The 18,010-nt window shown below is 36.1% G+C and overlaps 1 protein-coding gene across 1 annotated transcript in view; it reads right to left on the bottom strand.

Moving 5' to 3' along the window:
- The window catches only part of MGAT4C (MGAT4 family member C), a 290,255-nt gene extending 273,488 nt beyond the window's left edge, over positions 1 to 16,767 (bottom strand). The window contains exon 1 of the mRNA XM_002798698.4: positions 16,615 to 16,767. The gene's annotated coding sequence lies outside the window, so the exon portion shown is untranslated. The remainder of the gene's footprint in view (positions 1 to 16,614) is intronic.
- Between the last annotated feature and the right edge of the window lie 1,243 nt (positions 16,768 to 18,010).

Raw genomic sequence — 18,010 nt, forward strand, 5'->3', positions numbered from 1 at the left:
TTCAACTAATACATGTTTGCATTTCAACTTTGCCAATTGAAATGTTTGCATTTTCACCCCTTCAGTATGGGACCACGTCTAGAATAAGGTGTTACATTTAGTTATTTCTTTTTAGCTTTCTTTAACCTGAATTATATCAGAGCCTTTCTTTGTCTTTAATGTTATGGATAATTTTGAAGAATACAATTTCCCCACTCTGTTTTTAATAGATATTCCTCACCTTCAGTTTGTCTGATGTTCATGATTAGTTTTAAATTATGCACTCCTGGCAAAAAAAAAAATACACAGGTGATTTTGTTGTCTGGGAAAAGAATCTGGGGGTACATAATATCCATCTGTACCTCACTGATAATTGTTTTATTATACTTTAATTTCTGGGGTACATGCGCAAAACATGCAGGTTTGTTACATATGTTTACATGTGCCATATTGGTGTGCTGCACCCATTATCTCGTCATTTACACCAGGTATATCTCCTAATGCTATCCCCCCTCCCCCCTCCCCACAATAGGCCCCGATGTGTGATGATCCCCTTCCTGTGTCCAAGTGATCTCATTGTTAAATTCCCATTGTTAAATATCCACCACCCATTGTTAAATTCCCATTGTTAAATTAAACACCCATGAGAACAGGCGGTGTTTGGTTTTCTGTTCTTGTGATAGTTTGCTGAGAATGATGGTTTCCAGCTGCTTCCATGTTCCTACAAAGGACACAAACTCATCCTTTTTCAGGGCTGCATAGTATTCCATGGTGTATATGTGACACATTTTCCTAATCCAATCTGTCACTGATGGACATTTGGGTTGATTCCAAGTCTTTGCTATTGAGAATAGTGCCACAATAAACATATGCATGCATGTGTCTTTATAGCAGCATGATTCATAATCCTTTGGGTATATACTCAGTAATGGGATGGCTGGGTCAAATGGTATTTCTAGTTCTAGATCTTTGAGGAATCACCACACTGTCTTCCACAATGGTTGAACTAGTTTACACTCTCACCAACAGTATAAAAGTGTTCCTATTTCTCCACATCCTCTCCAGCACCTGTTTCCTGACTTTTTAATGATAGTCATTCTAACTCATGTGAGATGGTATCTCATTGTGGTTTTGATTTGCATTTCTCTGATGGCGAGTGATGATGAGCATTTTTTCATGTGTCTGTTGAAAAAAATGTCTTCTTTTGAGAAGTGTCTGTTCATATCCTTTGCCCACATTTTGATGGGGCTGTTTGTTTTTTTCTTGTGAATTTGTTTAAGTTCTTTGTAGGTTCTGGATATTAGCCCTTTGTCAGATGAGTAGATTGCAAAAATTTTCTCCCATTCTGTTGGTTGCCTGTTCATTCTGGTAGTAGTTTCTTTTGCTGTGCAGAAGCTCTTTAGTTTAATTAGATCCCATTTGTCAATTTGGCTTTTGTTGCCATTGCTTTTGGTGTTTTAGACATGAAGTCCTTGCCCCTGCCTATGTCCTGAATGGTATTACCTAGGTTTTCTTCTAGGGTTTTTATGGTTTTAGGTCTAACATTTAAGTCTCTAATCCATCTTGAATTAATTTTTGTATAAGGAGTAAGGAAAGGATCCAGTTTCAGCTTTCTACTTACGGCTAGCCAATTTTCCCAGCACCATTTATTAAATAGGGAATTCTTTCCCCATTTCTTGTTTTTGTCAGGTTTGTCAAAGATCAGATGGTTGTAGATGTGTGGTATTATTTCTGAGGGCTCTGTTCTGTTCCACTGGTCTATATCTCTGTTTTGGTACCAGTACCATGCTGTTTTGGTTACTGTAGCCTTGTAGTATAGTTTGAAGTCAGGTAGCATGATGCCTCCAGCTTTGTTCTTTTGGTTTAGGATTGTCTCGGCAATGTAGGCTCTTTTTTGGTTCCATATGAACTTTAAAGCACTGATAATATTAATTTTAGAAACACAATTAACTATTTTCTGGTTTTCCACAGTAATGATTATTTTTGTTCTTCCTTGAAACTAATAGGAAGTCCTTGGGAAGTCACTTTATGACTATACATGTATCATGCCCCACAACAAAATTAGTCCCTTCATTCGGCATCCATTGGTGACTCTTTTCTGATCCGATCTTGACTACTGTGGAAGCAAAAATGACAATTTTCCAAGTATCTCTCCCTCTGCATTTCTAATTGGCTGTCTGAATTCTAATGTTAAAAAAGATTATCTCTTCCCCCCAATTACTATCTCTTTATTATTATTATGGGCTGGTAAATTTTATTTTGTTTGACAGCTTGTAATTCATTACTGTTCCAAATTGTTTGGGTTCTGACATTTTTGTAGATTGGGTCATGACCCCATTCTTGAAAGTCTAGAAGGAGCAGAGTGGTCCTGCCTAAGAGGAAAAAGATAGCTGAGCTCAGTAGAGAGTGCATCAGCAGCAGTTGATTTCAGGCTGGCCTCAGATACCAGACCTGTTTGATTACTTTATGTGGGAAAGCAGTTCATAAAGTGCTTCCTAAAATGCCACGTAACCTCTTCCAACCTTCACTTCAGGTGGTTAACCACATGTCAAAAGGCCTGGTTTCATAATGCTGGCAAGCCTTTAGCTTCATACTCACCACCTGTCTGACTTGGCCCAACAAACCACTCTTCCTGAGCCTTGCCCGAGCCTGCTTTGCCAATCCAGCTCTCAAATCATCTGAGACTGGGGGAGGGGAGGACACTGAGAAAATATCACTGTGTTTACCTTTGGTAGCCTCCCAGTGTCTCAGAAGTTATCCCCACTCTACTGGCAACCTCCATCTTTTCATTATACCATCACACTGCCCAGTTGCCTCCCTTTGCTTGGGTCTTTTCATGACTGAGGCTCTGGGAACATATTTAAGGACTTTGGAGTAATATTTAAATTCTGCCTAGGGCCTCAACCTCAAGTAGAACAAGTTCTCTTTTATGCAATTATGCAGACATTGGTTATAGAGCTGCACCCATTCAATCTAACTCCAGAGAACATATTAGAAAAACTCCCCAGTTGCAGGATCCTGCAATGCAAAGACATGTAAAACATTCCCCTTCAGCTCACTGGCTGCAAAGCTGGATTTGGTAAACAGAGATACTGCCTCAGGTTCAATCTATCTTTCCCTTGAATCTGCATCATTTCTTTTATTTAAGTGGCCTCTCAGATTCCTTTATGTTGATACTTTGTCCATGTGAATACGCATGGACTCTTTAAACAAGTATCTTTTTTGCTATTTCTTCTATAGCGTATTTCACATGTAATGACTTCTTTGTAACTCCTGTACTTTCTGTTTATCGGGACACATTGACTTTGGACTAAAGTTTCAAGAGCCTTTATCAATTTTATTTGATTGTCCGGGGAAGTACTTTAGAGTAGAAAAAAAAAAAAAAAAAAAAAAGATAGGGTATTTCAAGGCAAATAGAAAGAATACAAGAGAAGGAAAAATGGAGGAAGGGGGTTGCTGAAAACCTAGCTCTCCCATCTGAACTTACCTTTATACAGTGGCATGAGTAAGGCACTAATCCCCTACTCCCCACCACATATATAATCACACACATATACACATACAACACACACCTCCCAGTTCCTTATGGGCTCTAATGACTCCTCAGAACTTTCAGCTATGAAAGTTAAGGGAACTGACTCTAGCTACTAACAGAGCCAAGGAACAAGAGATCTTTTAGGTATTTTGCATTTTTAAGCACATTAACATTAAGGTGGTCCCAAGTGATAAAATCTGCAATAAGACTCTTGACTTTCCTCCTCTTTGACAATGGGTTGAAAATAGGGGTTTCTAACTGAAAATGTACTCTTTCCAAATAGTCTAATTAGTGGCAAACCCTGCAGTCATTTCTCCAGGTCTCCAAACTCAAAATGAGTACACGAGGGTAGAATTTCTTTTTGAGCTCACAGGGTAGGCAGCTGGCCATCTCACCTGGATCCAATCATCAATTTCTCTTGGTTACTGACAAATTTTTCTCAAGCAAAATTACTCTTGTTGGGTGAGCTCTGCTACTTGCAAGTTTAGGGAAATTAATAGAATATCTCTAACAAATGATTTGGCAGTGGCAGCTGACAGTCACTTAGAGGTCTCTGAGAATGTTCTGTGATTGTTCCATGTGGTAGACACACCCTGAGGTGACCCTCAATGATTCACATTCTTGTCTTATTCCCTCCCCTTGAATGTGGGCAGAACCTATGACTTATAGCCAATAGAACAAGGCAAATGTGATGGGTCTCTCCCATGATTTTATTAGACTATGTAAGATTCCATTTTAGCAGACTTAAGCAAAAGATTCTCCTGCTAGCTTTGAAGAAGTAAGCTTCACTGTTATGAAAAGGCCTGTGAAGGAGCCTCCTGGCAAGGAACTAAGGTGGCCTATAGATTCTGAGGGTGGTACCCTACTGAGCCATCAGGAAAAGAGGGACTTCCATTCTACAGCTGCAAGAAACACAATTCTGCCAAAAACTTGGTCTGAAAATGAACCCTGAACTCCAGAGATTAAAAAAGATTAGTAGACACCTCTATTCAGCCTCTTGAGACCCATGAATAAAAGACTTATCCAAGCTGTGTCTATATTGCTGTCCGTAGAAACTGCGAGATAATAAACGTCTATTGTTTTCAGCATCTAAATTTGTGGTAATTTGTTACACGGAAATATAAAACAAATACATTTTTTTATGCAGTGAGAAGAGTCCAGGAGGAGAAAAGACTGTCCACATTAAGCCTGCCGCTGTGACTTTTAAGGCTACGGTGCTGCTGGTGGCGTTTGCCATTTTTCTTACTAAGATAAAAAAGTGAATTAAGATGAAAGAAATGCAAGAGAAATGCTTATAAATACTAAGAACAGCAGCATCTTGCCTAGGTCATACCTACGCCTACATGCACACAAGCAGTGCACATCCTATACTTTCTAGAATGCTTTGCACTGTTTAATGATCCTGGGCAGACATTTGCTAACTACCCTCCAGGCATATTTTTACCAACTAGATTGGGAAAGAGGGTGACTGCCACAGCAGCTCGGGGGTTGTGTCAGAAACTCTCAGGATGTAAGTTGTTTCTACCAACACTGTTGGGGCAGGAGACAGACGGGGATTAGTGAAGGGGTGGATTTCATTGCCACCCTCTAAAAGCAGCTTTTTCTCTCACCTCAGACCTTCTAGTTCTGGCTCTACAACTAAGTTCTAACAGAGTACCCCAAATTAAACTCTAATAGAGAAATCCTTTCAGATTATGGCTCCCTAAAGGGATCTAAGCCTGGGGTTTCTCATCATACATACATTTAATCAACATTTAATGAGCTTCTACTCTGCGTTAGCACTGCTGATATAGCAGTGGATAAAACTTATAAAATCCCAAAAGACATAGAGCCTACAGGCTAATGGGGGATACAGAAAAGGCAATGGTCAATTTAAATACATTATAGGGAAAGTAAAAATGCTCTCTGAGCACAAAAGAGGGACACCTCACCCATCAAAGAGGTTCTAGAAAGAAACCCCAAACACCGCAAGTAAAGATGAAAAGGAATTGACATAGCAGACTTCTTCAAACAGAAAGAATATGTGCCAATGCCCAGAGGTGAGTTTCAGGGAGCAGCAGAACTGAAGCATGGGGTTTATGGGTGAGTAATAATAATCATAAGGTACAGCATTTATCCAGCATATACTGGGTCAGTGCAGTATTAAATGGATGGTATGCATTATCTCATTTGATCCTCACTTAATCCCCCTGATGAGGCAACTGAGGCACAGAGAAGTTAAATTCTTTGCTCATAGTCATGACACTGGTTAAGTGCGAAGCCAGGAATTAATTCCTAGCCAACTGACTCCTAAGCCCACACTATAATGGCCCAGTCTAAACTCAAAAAAATACACCAAATGGTGGGATCAGCCCTCTACCCTTCACCAATAGAAACACCAGCTAAACCTATGGGTACAAATCCACCAAGGTTCTACAACTCCCTGATCTCAGACACTCTGACCAGTCCTCGAGTTCTCTTGCCAAAAACAGAGAGGAATAATTAGGTCTCCTGCACTTACTGGGTCTCAGGTTAGCATGCCAGGTTTCCAGATTAAGTTTCTGCCCTTCCTAGGCTTCCTGGAAATTATAATCTTGTCTCTGAGTTCAGTCTTCTTGCCTAGATTCTCCTGTCAGACCTCAGACACCATGTTCTGCCTCCTTTTTTGAACTTCTTTATATTTTGGCCCCATGGGCATCCTCAAATTGTTTTGGGGTGTCTATGCTTCTGTCTGGTTTCTAGGGTCTAGTCATCTTCAGTTTAGCCTGAATACAAGAGATTTCTGAATGAATATCTTTGTCACATAGAGGCGACTGTGATCTTTCCTAGGCATAGTATTGTGGCTAACTGTTCTGGTTTCGAAACCCCCTTTTGATCTCAATTTCTTGGAAACCATGGTGCATCCCAGTGCTCCTTCCATGTTAGCTCCTAGGGTTAGTACTCAAATCCTGTTACTTTGTTTTTCAAACTATTTTGGAAAAAGGTAGAATATAATTTTTCACCTCTCTAGATTATTCAAAAATATCTTGTCCTCTTCTACAACAAGAACAAATTAACTAAAGTGATTTCTTTCTAAGTAAATCAGAAATTTCTTGAGAATAAATCTATAATCATCATAGAGCTACCAGAACAAATAGCTCAATGTGTAGCCAAATTTTAAAACAAGTTTCCATCATTATATAGTTTTACATATTTAAACTAAAATAATTTGTATATACATACACATTAATTGTACATTCATATTTATATATTAGAAAGTAGTAGTATTTTCCAATCCAACAGATTTTTAAGCTGTATCTAAAGCATACCTTTCTCTCTTTTGGTTTCAGTTAATTTCGTCAATGTCTTACAGTTTAGGAGCTCTTCTATTTAGCAGGCCATGAATATCTTCTAGTGCACCATTGCTTCTTAGAGTATCCTGCAACCTTTTAGAGGTTCTAGGTCTTCATGCCAGAAGGTTTATTTGTTTATTTGCCTACACACTTATGAACAGTTTACCATCTGTAAACATGCTTATAAATGGCTACTGAAAGAGTCATTTTAAAAGAATAAATTAACTGCTGAGTAAATGACTCCCAAAATTTTCTATATTTGGGGATATATTGCTATCTTTTGTTCTAACTATGCTTGAAATTTTTAAATATAGCTATATGTTCTATAAACATATAGCTTTATTTATTATAAATATGTTTTGTACAAGTTATGAAGACCAATTTACAAAGGTAAATGTTACTTATAATTCATATATCTGTCCACCAAATAAATTTTTTCCATTCCTGAAAGAGTTATTATTTGACAGTTCTGACCAGCAAGTCTTTATTCCTTTTCAGTTGGAAATTGCTTGAACATGACTTCAACGCCTAAGTATCAATTTCCTCCTGGACTCCTTGCTATCTAATATCTCAAACTACTTTCTTTAAGGCCACCAGTGACCTTCCCTGCAATTTAAAGTGCAGTTTTCTTTGTTCTATATTTTGAGATTTTCTGCAGCCTTTCATATGATGGGACATCACATTCTCAATTACATTCTTTCTAGTTTTAGTAGCATCAGTTATACCCTGGTACAACTTTTGTACAAACACACTCACATACACACTCAGTTTCTATGATGTGTCTGTATCTCTTCATATCTTTCAAGTATCTGTGTGTTACAAATGACCATTAGGGTACCATATTTTTTATTATTCTGTGCATAACTCCAAGGGCACAATCTGTTATCTTACTTAAATACTTATATAATTTAGTTACAGGGTTACACACATATTAGAGGGAAGGAGGCTGCAGAGATGGGCACACATTTTATTTATGCTCTAAGAAAGTCCACTCAAATTTTATTTCTATGATTAACATTAGGTAGCATCTCAGTACTTTGTTGTTGCCAGGTGTAAGTACACTTTTTGCAATCTTCTGTTTACTCACACCATTTATTTACTTGACCATATTTATCTAGCTGATCTCCTTACTCCAGACACTGGAGGTTCAGTGGTGATTTAGAATAGACTCTGGTCATTACTTTCATAAAGATTACAGTCACAAGGGAATGGAAGGGAGGTTATGGGGAAGAGAGGGGAAAGGAGTGTCGTGTTCAGATTTGTATCTCCAGAATAGAGGTTTCAGAGGATTTTCTACCCTCAGCACCATCTTTTCCTTCCTAATCTGAAGTTTTAATAGTCTAGATTTAGTTACCATCCTTATTCAACGGCTCTTTGATTCTGAGTCTCCTTTGTTTGTTCTTCCTCCTCTTCACCAGTTTTAAATAGTGGAATTCCCTAAGGCTTCTTGATAACCAATACCTACGTGTCTTATTTGCTCTTTAGTGGATATCTCAAGCATAGCATGCCTAAAGTACACAAAGTAAAAGAACCTATTTTCCTTCCTTCCTTCCTTCCTTCCTTCCTTCCTTCCTTCCTTCCTTCCTTCCTTCCTTCCTTCATTCCCTCCCTCCCTCCCTCCCTCCCTCCCTCCTTCTCTCAGGCAACCAGACATTCATTCAGCAAACTTCTGCTGAATACTTTCCTAGGCCATAAGTATTCAGAAAATAATTAGGGAGAATCTTTGACCTCAAGAGCGTAAAATACCATCTATGATTTGTTACTACAACCTTGTCTGTGAATTTTTTTGTACTTTCTCCCAAATATTTACCTTTCTATATCTCCACCTCCCTAGTGCCTCACAGTTTATACTATTTTCTACACTCAGGACCATGTTTTCTTTCTCATGCTAAAATTATCACTTGCACACTCTTATGCAAGATTGCTCTGAAAGTTAATATTAAAGATACAGGCAAATGGGAAGCGGTTCCCTTCCAAGTAGATGGGCAACTGTCTTGCCTCTTCTGTCTTGCCTTTTCTGTCCTATTGCCTGTTGTGCTCTGCTATGACACACATTTTCTTGATGCAACACCACCACCATCATTATGTAACTTCACCACCTATCAGAGTACCTGTAACACTGTAGATGGGAGAGGTCATACATAAAGCCTAATTCGTTTTGCCCTCTTTGAATACCACCTAAATATATTGGAATTTCACCATGATGAAATAAGTGAATAAACTTAGAATAAGTTTCTGAGAGACAGCCTAAGAGACAGCTGTGAAACTGGCTAGTGTTAATGCTCTGTTCCCATGCTGAGGACCTCTTTCCATCTTCCCCCATTTATTTGTGTTCACTATAAATCACATGCCACTTGAGAAAATTTTATACCAAGAAAAGAATGATACAATGCTTATTGTTTTCTTTTAAAATGATTATTTAATATATAAGCTTTATATAATGTTGTTCAGATAATTTAAAAATAAGTGCAATGAATTGAGTTATTCTATAAGAAGATCCTTTCCCCGGATCTTCCCACTGACCTCAGCCCAATAGTAAAGCATTTGGTCATTCAGCATCATACAGTTCCTATCCTTAGTTCATGTTTGCTTAAGTTCATAAATAGTCAATAAATACTGATTTCAGAAACTCTTTCCCAAACTCTGGTATTCCTCTCAATTATGTCACGTGTGACCCACTTTTATATTTTTGAGTAATTAATCACCCCATCCAATATTATCCATTATTTAAAATAAATTAATAGATTGATATACCTAGTAAAGTTAGTGGAAACTAATGAAGTGGAATGTCTTGACTATTCCTGTTCCTTTGATGTGTCAGACTGCTTTAAATTGTTCCAAATAATCCTGCTTCTTATCTCGTTTAGGAAGCATTCTTCATTTTCTCAAAACCACAGTGATCCATCCCATAACAACCCTTCTAGAGTATTTAAAATTTGAATAACCTAATTTAAACATCCAGCCAAGGTTTAAAGTTATGCAGTTATGACAGTTGTCCTTACTGGTTATTTACAACTAGAATCTGTTCTGATACCTTGGTGCAAATTTTTAGCTCTCCCTCACTCCTGCCTTTGCTTATGATAAGCAACTTGACCTTAACCGAACACACTGTGCTTTCTCTTCTCATTTTGACTTTGTTCTTAATGAGGTCCCTCTCTCTGAAATATACTTTGCCCAACTGTACTTGAAAAGGTCTCTAATTTTCCAATACTTAGCTAAGTGACAGCTTATTTTTAAAGATTTTCCAGATTTTTACACATAGAATAAATCACTCCTTGTGTGTGTCCCCTGAGCACTCTGTGCATATCTCTAATGTAAAACTTATCACAACGGATTGTGATTATTTATTTCCAACTTTGTGTTGACCACTAGACCATGAACCCCTGGAGAGCAGCGGTGGTGCTCTGTTCACTGCTGGCATGCCATAAGTGCTCGGTAATTGAGTGGCTGAACTTTAAATAATTTGTAGAATGAGTCAGAGCACTTAAAAGTGAAGGGAAAATACCTTAGGGGAATGAATACATTTTTAAAAAATATTTTACACATTCATTAATGCCTTGATTCTACAAGATTATAAACCATGGATAAGAATAACCTAACTTAAACATTACATTTTTTATCCTTTTCTATTTGTATCTCTCTTGAAGTAATATTAGGTACATGTTAGATGCTTCATTAAAACAAAACAAACAAGCGACCTATACACACACACACACACACACAGACACACACACACACACACAAATACAGGGTGAGAGAGAGAGAGAGAGAAAGAGAGAGATAAAGATATTTTTAAAATAAAGACATACTTTGTCTCTAATGAGTAGGTTAAGAATACAGAATGTCATAAGTAAAGAAGAACTGAAAAACTTTAACTCAATTCTATACCACTTCATCACCGATATGAGACAATGGACTGTTGAAAAGCAGAGACTGTTGATCTCTACATATATCAGACAAATAAAACTTTTATAACTCCAGGTTTGAAACTCTCATTGACATCCGAATAATCATAGAATAAAAAGTAGCGAAGTAACAGAGTAAAAGATAAAAGGTAAAGCTATAAGACTTTCTATTTTATTATGTACTTACATTTGTATATATATATGATATCCCATATTATATCATTTAGAATTGGGAAAAGTTCCTAAAATTTATTTAATTCATTTTTTACATCTTATAATAGTTAAAATTAAAACATCAGAAATTTTATATGCAGTAAATGATTAACCCGTGTCTACCGATAAAATCTACAATCAGCATCTAGTTTCAAAAGTAATTAGCATGATTCGTTCCCAAAATTGTGTGTTTGTACTATACCAGAGTTTTCATGTTAGTGAATAGCAATTTTTAATGAAACTCCTGAATGAATTGAAAGAAACACCCACACAATACTAAGCAAGTCAGTAACAATGAAAATACTAAAGAGTGGCAATACTAATTGAACATTTACTATAGGCAAGGCGTCGTTCTCCATGCTTATAAGATCAGTTCATGAAATTTTCATAACAACCTTATGAGGTAGGTACTTTTATTTCCCCCTCTCTCCTACTTTTTTTTTTTTTTTTTTTTTTTTTTTTTTATTATGAAGGCATGAAGCCTGAAAAGGGTGGAACAAGAAGGGGGGACCAGACTACCTGAATATAATTTGCACACAATTATTGCATATTCTTACATGCAACAAGGGCATGCAAACAAACAAGAAAGTGTCTTTAAAAGCATCTGCTCTTTTCTTGCTCTGCTGAGCAAAACTGTTTTTTAGCCTTATCATAGCCTCTTCTGTACTTCGAATTGAGAAAAGTTGCTGGAACTTAACTTTACACCTTGCCTCTCATCACAGTAAATTGTGTCTTTTTTTTCCCCCATATTATTGATTTTACTCAGCTCAATATTTTATCTGACTGACTGCAGTAGCAATATGTATACTCAGTTTTAGGAAAAACACATTTTCCACATTGACCCAAATGTTAGGATATACCCTTGAGAGTTTTATGGTATGCTATGGCACACAGGTAGAGAGCCACTTACTTGTGAAAATTTACCTAGACAACCTTTATGTTATGCTCAGTTCCATGCCCCTGTGACCAGTATCAAACACCGAACAACTAACTCTCTGCTTTTGGCAGAATTTAGCATTAAAAAGTACTGTTGTCAGTTTATATTTTCTCATCAAAAATACTATTAAAATTAATTCGTGGATATAAGTAGTTACAAATAGCTAAATCCAAGGCCCAGTGCCTTGTAAAACTTCTTGGAGAAACATCTACTGCTTAATAGCTCTAGATTATATTTTCATTTTATGCAGTTCTCATGTGAACAAGCTTCTCCGTCTCTAACTCTGAAAGAAGCAGAAAAGTCTTTGTAATTTATTAACCCCTGAAAAGAGCACATTCCTTTGTCATAGCTTCAGAGGCAGAGAGAGAAAGCAGATAAGAAATCACATTCATACTTTCAATTATTGAATTCTAATTTTATTCTCTCATTCTGCATACTTCAAATGGGCATTACTAAAGGGACTAAGTGCAGGGGTATTGTTTTATTATTATGTAATAGTACAAGAGTAAAATATTTGGAGCCAAATCAAGTGTGTTCAGCTAACTTTTGTTGTACAATTTATATGTATGTTCACTAGATAGATTCTTCAGTGGCTAATTAAATGATACTATCTAAAAATATCTTTATCTTCAACTGATAGGTTCTATGTACAGATTGATTTTCTCTGAAGAGGTTGTATTTTAGGCTTTTTATTTCTTTTAAGTCACTGAGTATGTGTAAATAAGTTCAATAGGGAATAAATATCACTTTTAGTGCCATTGTCCTAGGAACTACCATTACTGTCTACCAAGATACTGAAAAAATTGGCCTTAAAAGGTAGATTGTCTCTAGTTTGCTTGTTCAAACACAAACTACTATCATTTGTGAGATATTAAGGTTCTTAATTAAAATAAAACATTTCTTCATTTTTTTTATTCTTTTTCTTAAACTTTAAAGAACCTTATCCAAAGTCAAACAGCTGTGAACTTGGCATACTATTACCAGCAAATAATTGATTGTAAAATAGACAATAAAAATAAAGCTAGCTTGCTTGAACATACATTATAAATACAAGATAACTTTGTCCAAAAATGCTTGATACTGTTTTTGGGATCCACTATTTTATTCTTTTTTTTTTTTTTTTTTTTTTTTTTTTTGAGACAGAGTCTCGCTCTGTCCCCCGGCTGGAGTGCAGTGGCACGATCTCGGCTCACTGCAAGCTCCGCCTCCCGGGTTCCTGCCATTCTCCTGCCTCAGCCTCCCAAGTAGCTGGGACTACAGGCACCCGCCACCGCGCCCGGCTAATTTTTTTGTATTTTTTGTAGAGACGGGGTTTCACCGTGGTCTCGATCTCCTGACCTTGTGATCCGCCCCCCTCGGCCTCCCAAAGTGCTGGGATTACAGGCGTGAGCCACCGTGCCCGGCCCTATTTTATTCTTATAATATTTCAGTGACCACATTCAGAATCAAGTATGAGTTATAAAATATTTGACAGACTTTTCACAAAACCCAAATATTATGTAAAAATCTATTTTAGATTAAAACATACCTGAGAACTTAGAGACACACATAAACACAAGAAATGCAAATGAGTTTGTCCTTTAACTCATGTTTCCTATTTCCCATAAAGTTTTTGGTCTTAATTAGCCACACCTTAAAATACATTCTACATTTGTAGTAATTTAAAGATGAGAACTTTTCAGGTAGAAAAAAATAATATATGCAAGAACAAGAATTGTTTTTCATTGTTCAGTTATAAATGCCAAGTACCTAGAAAAGTGCCTGGCATGGAGTAGATACTCAAGAAAAGTGACTGATTAGGTAATCAGCTGTATTAAGGGAGGGAGGGAGAGAGAAAGAGAAAGAAAGTAAGAAAGAGAAATTGATTGATTTGGGGCACTGAAATTTGTAAACTTGTTTCTGGGTCCTAGCTCCTCCATTTACTGACTTACTGACTGGGTGATCTTTGGAAACAAGTTACAAATTATCAGTTTCTGTTTCCTTAGTTGCATAACATCAATTATTTTATCGCATACCAATTGTTAAGAATTAAATATATATGTACACAATGTTGATAAAAAGAACTTTTAAACTTTAAAATACATAAAATATTACATTTATGTACCTAAAATATACACCTAAATATCCAGACATTCACGCAGTAAGTCTAAGCTGTCCAAGATGACATCATAGTTACCATATTTTTTGTCTTAAGCAAAAAGTTGGCCTGGAATGCCCAGAATTTCACACTGTCAAGACAAGCATAGAATTCATGATCATTCAAGTGCTTGAACTGAGAAACTAAAAAAAACAAGCAGTGTTGTGCATTCAATCACTACAAGAAACTAACAAAGGGGCTTACATTAAACTAAAATCTAGAAAAGTATTAAAACATACAAAAAGAGTATTATTTTGCAATAGGTAAAAACATAATTTGAAGAATAATTTTCAAAATAAAAAATATATCACCCCCAGTGTATGGAGTATGCAGAGAACTTCAGAAGAGTTAATAAGAATCTTTCCATGGCTATTTTTTTCCATCTCTTCTTAATATTGGTTACATAAATCAGACAAAGATCATATGTATTTAAAAGGAAGGAGATAACACAGTAGTACATGTAACATCACACATCATTTGTTTATGTCACTCTGTACTGACAAGCCTTCCTAGGAACTTTGTGGCATAGGAAATTGCTATGATCCCATTGATGTCCTCTCTTACATTAAAAATAATAACAAAAAGACTTCCTGTGAAATGAATTAAGTCCACTAGCCAGGTAGCTCATATCCTGTGTACTTGCATTGTATAAAGTTGTCCAAAGGAAAAGGAGAAGATAAGCACTTAAACATACTGCAATCACCATCAACATAGTGCATTTGTGACTAGCCAGGCTAATACTGAAAGAATGAATCATACACAGAAAAAAATACATTTAAATGTCTAGATCATTCACAAGCTGAATAAGATTTTCTTCATTGTTGACAGAATGATATAAATAGATTTTTAGAGAATTAATTATTGGGAGACAAATGCTTTTCCCTTAGTTAAGTTTAATCACCTGTGAAAATGACACAGTCAATACCACTGGGTTTTTCAACTCCACTTTAGAGTACTTAGGGAAAGAAAAAAAAAAAATCATTTCAAAGCAGTGACTCATTACGCTTTCAAGCTCATATTATCAAAACTTTTAGATTTCTATTTAAATTTTGAAATTCACAGAATATACCAACTTAAATTTTCCTGAGTAAAAAATTAACTCTAGATGTGTATCGGAAGTTTTTTGAGGTTTTGTTGATTATATATGGTTGTGGCTGAGACATTAAGTTCACTTGTTTAGATTTCATTAATACACATCTGACACTTTCTATAAACTTAGTTTTGTTCAGACCTGAATTGACTAAAGGAGACAATTCGAACAACAGTAATGTCTAGAGCTGCCAAACAGGACTGGGCTAGCAGAAGATACAGAGTGTGACATAGCTGAGAAACCCCTGCTGTCTTACAGCTCAACTTGAGAATCTCCAAATCCTGATTTTTAATTATCAAAATTACTAGTTTGCAAAGGCAGAAATATTCTATGTTAAAGGCAGAGTAAAAATAAATCTAAAAAGCATAGGCACATCAACGCTGGATGAACAAGCCATTATTCAAAAGTTTTATACCCTAGGAGGAATGGAGATGCTATTAAAATAAAAGAGCGTGTTAAATAAAATAACAGCTAATTACACTTTTCTGTGGCTTTATTTCATAAATAACTGCATTCAACTTTAAAATAACAACCGTGTGCTACTTTCTACCATAATAATAGACAACATTTGAGGGGATACGAATATTTTTGAATTCTTCATTCGTTAGCATGTGAACATTCTCAGTCAATTGAAAGCTTTTAGTGTAGTGACTTTTCAGGTTCTCTGTCACATTCAATCACCTATCCATAGCAATTCAACAGCTCTAAATATATTCGTTTTGCTACAATATAACAAGATCCTCAGGCATAAATGTTACTACTGACAAATGATTAAATAATATAAAGTACTCTTTTAGGATTTAAATATTTTCTGGCTACATAAAAGACAGTATTTTATTTTGCACTAAAAAGCATAACAAAAATGCAATAAAAGATTTTAATATCTCTTAATTCCAGAAAGAAAGCCTTACACACATTCTTAAAATTTTTCGTTATTATTATTTCCTTAGATTTAAATGGTAAATATGAATGTAAAGTCTTACAACTTTATTTCAGAAGCCAGAGCCTTTGCTCACTTGGCAAATTTTGTTTTCCCTATATAAACGCAACTTTGCAAAACCGTCCCAAAGAACTGCCATTTAACAATTAAAAACTTTGACTCATTTTAAGTCTACAGCAACACTACTTGGTTGACCATTTCTACCACTATTCTTCAATACTAATAGAAAAATACAGAGAAATGATGCAGAATGATATACATGCACATATACAGTTTTAAAAACACATCCAAAATTGTGGTCTTATAATAGCAGTTACTTTCCTTTTTCTAAAGCAAAGCTGAATTTACCTGCCATTCATTTTCTGCTGCAAATTAGTTTGTCAGGTACACGTTAGCAAGCTCTTTCTTCAATTCATTTTGCTAACTCCATAGTCCTTTAAATAATGATAAACATTCCTGAATAAAAGCTTACCAGATAGTAATCCTCTTTGACCCTTATACTACTTCGTCTGTAAGACACATCTACCTTTATTTTAAAAGAGAAGGTAAAACGGAAGAAGCCCTTACCAGAGACAGAGAAAACAATTCGTTCAGCTAGATCCAACAGTGCTCTGTGTAGCCTGGCAGCATGAGTGATCCTTGGGCCTCACACAAAAGCGAGATAATTGGCTCTCAATGAAGAGATGTAAACATCCATCATAATGGCACTGTGCTGAAACTGAACGCCACCTCAGCTGTTCTATGTACTCCGAATGGAAGATGATGTCACAAACATCAACTGGGTGTACTCTCATTGGCTTCTGTTACCTGGAATCATATCTTAACCCTAAACTGTCAGCTGCAAATTAAAATGCTCATTTCTGACTATAATTTCTGCCTTTAAAAGGAGAGTGAAAGTAATGTTGAGCTCCTGGGGGATCACAAACTGAAAATACTGCCCTATAAATATGCTAAGACTGATTTACCTAATTAATTAATCAGAATTAGTGAAAATGTTATTTTTCAAATGTGTTTTGTTAAGTAACAGTGTTTACAAAAGGTATTTGATAGAATGAATATTAAAGGACAAGATGTATGTAATCATAGCATCTGGAATTTTAAATTTTGTAATTACTTTGCATTGATTTTACAGTACTAGCCCCTGAGATTTAAGAAACTCAAATTGAGGAAAATTATAATATAGTCAATTGTACAGTGAAGTTTTCAGTCAATTTTTTCAGAGCAGCCATTTGTGTTTTTAAATCTTCTAATAAAAACACAAAAACGTAAATACATTTTATTCTCTGAGTATTAAGCGCTATCTGCAAAGTTTTGTGTAATAAACCTTAAAGTATGAGATATTAAAAGCACAACATCACTAACATAATAATGTTAACTATTGGTTTTTACAAAGAGTAATTTATAAGTCACTGGAACTTCAGACAATTCCATTTCAGTAATTGAAAGCTACTCTATGATATAGTGCTGTTCTCTTTGAGCACACACGGGGTATAATTATCCATCTCTTACCTTCTACCTGACAAAAGCCCCAGATTTCTCCCTAGGCTTAAATCCAGTGGGAGAGGAGGATAATGGGCTAAGCTGGTTGCAGCAGCTTGCTGCCAGAGGGACAAAACTACAATCACCTTGAAATATACCCAAGCTCTCCCCACCGAAAAGAGCTGTCAACCGCATAACTGTGAGATGCAAGAATTACCAGAGCTATTCAGTAACCAGTTCCTTCTAAATCTAGCCCAGCCATATCCCAGGGCAAGCCCTTTGAAAGCTGTGCAGCTCAGCATGCAAACAGTACAAGCACCTGGAGAAAGAGAAAGGAAATTCACTTCAACCACCCCAACTTTAGGGAAAGGAAAGCCACCAACAGTGCGCTTGCATGCCTTTATGTTATTTCATTTATTTCTGAATAATGGATTCAGGGCAAATACTTGTTGCATTCCCTCCGCATTTCCAATGACAGAAAATT

The sequence above is a fragment of the Macaca mulatta genome, chromosome 11, assembly GCF_049350105.2.
Source record: "Macaca mulatta isolate MMU2019108-1 chromosome 11, T2T-MMU8v2.0, whole genome shotgun sequence".
Taxonomy (NCBI): domain Eukaryota; kingdom Metazoa; phylum Chordata; class Mammalia; order Primates; family Cercopithecidae; genus Macaca; species Macaca mulatta.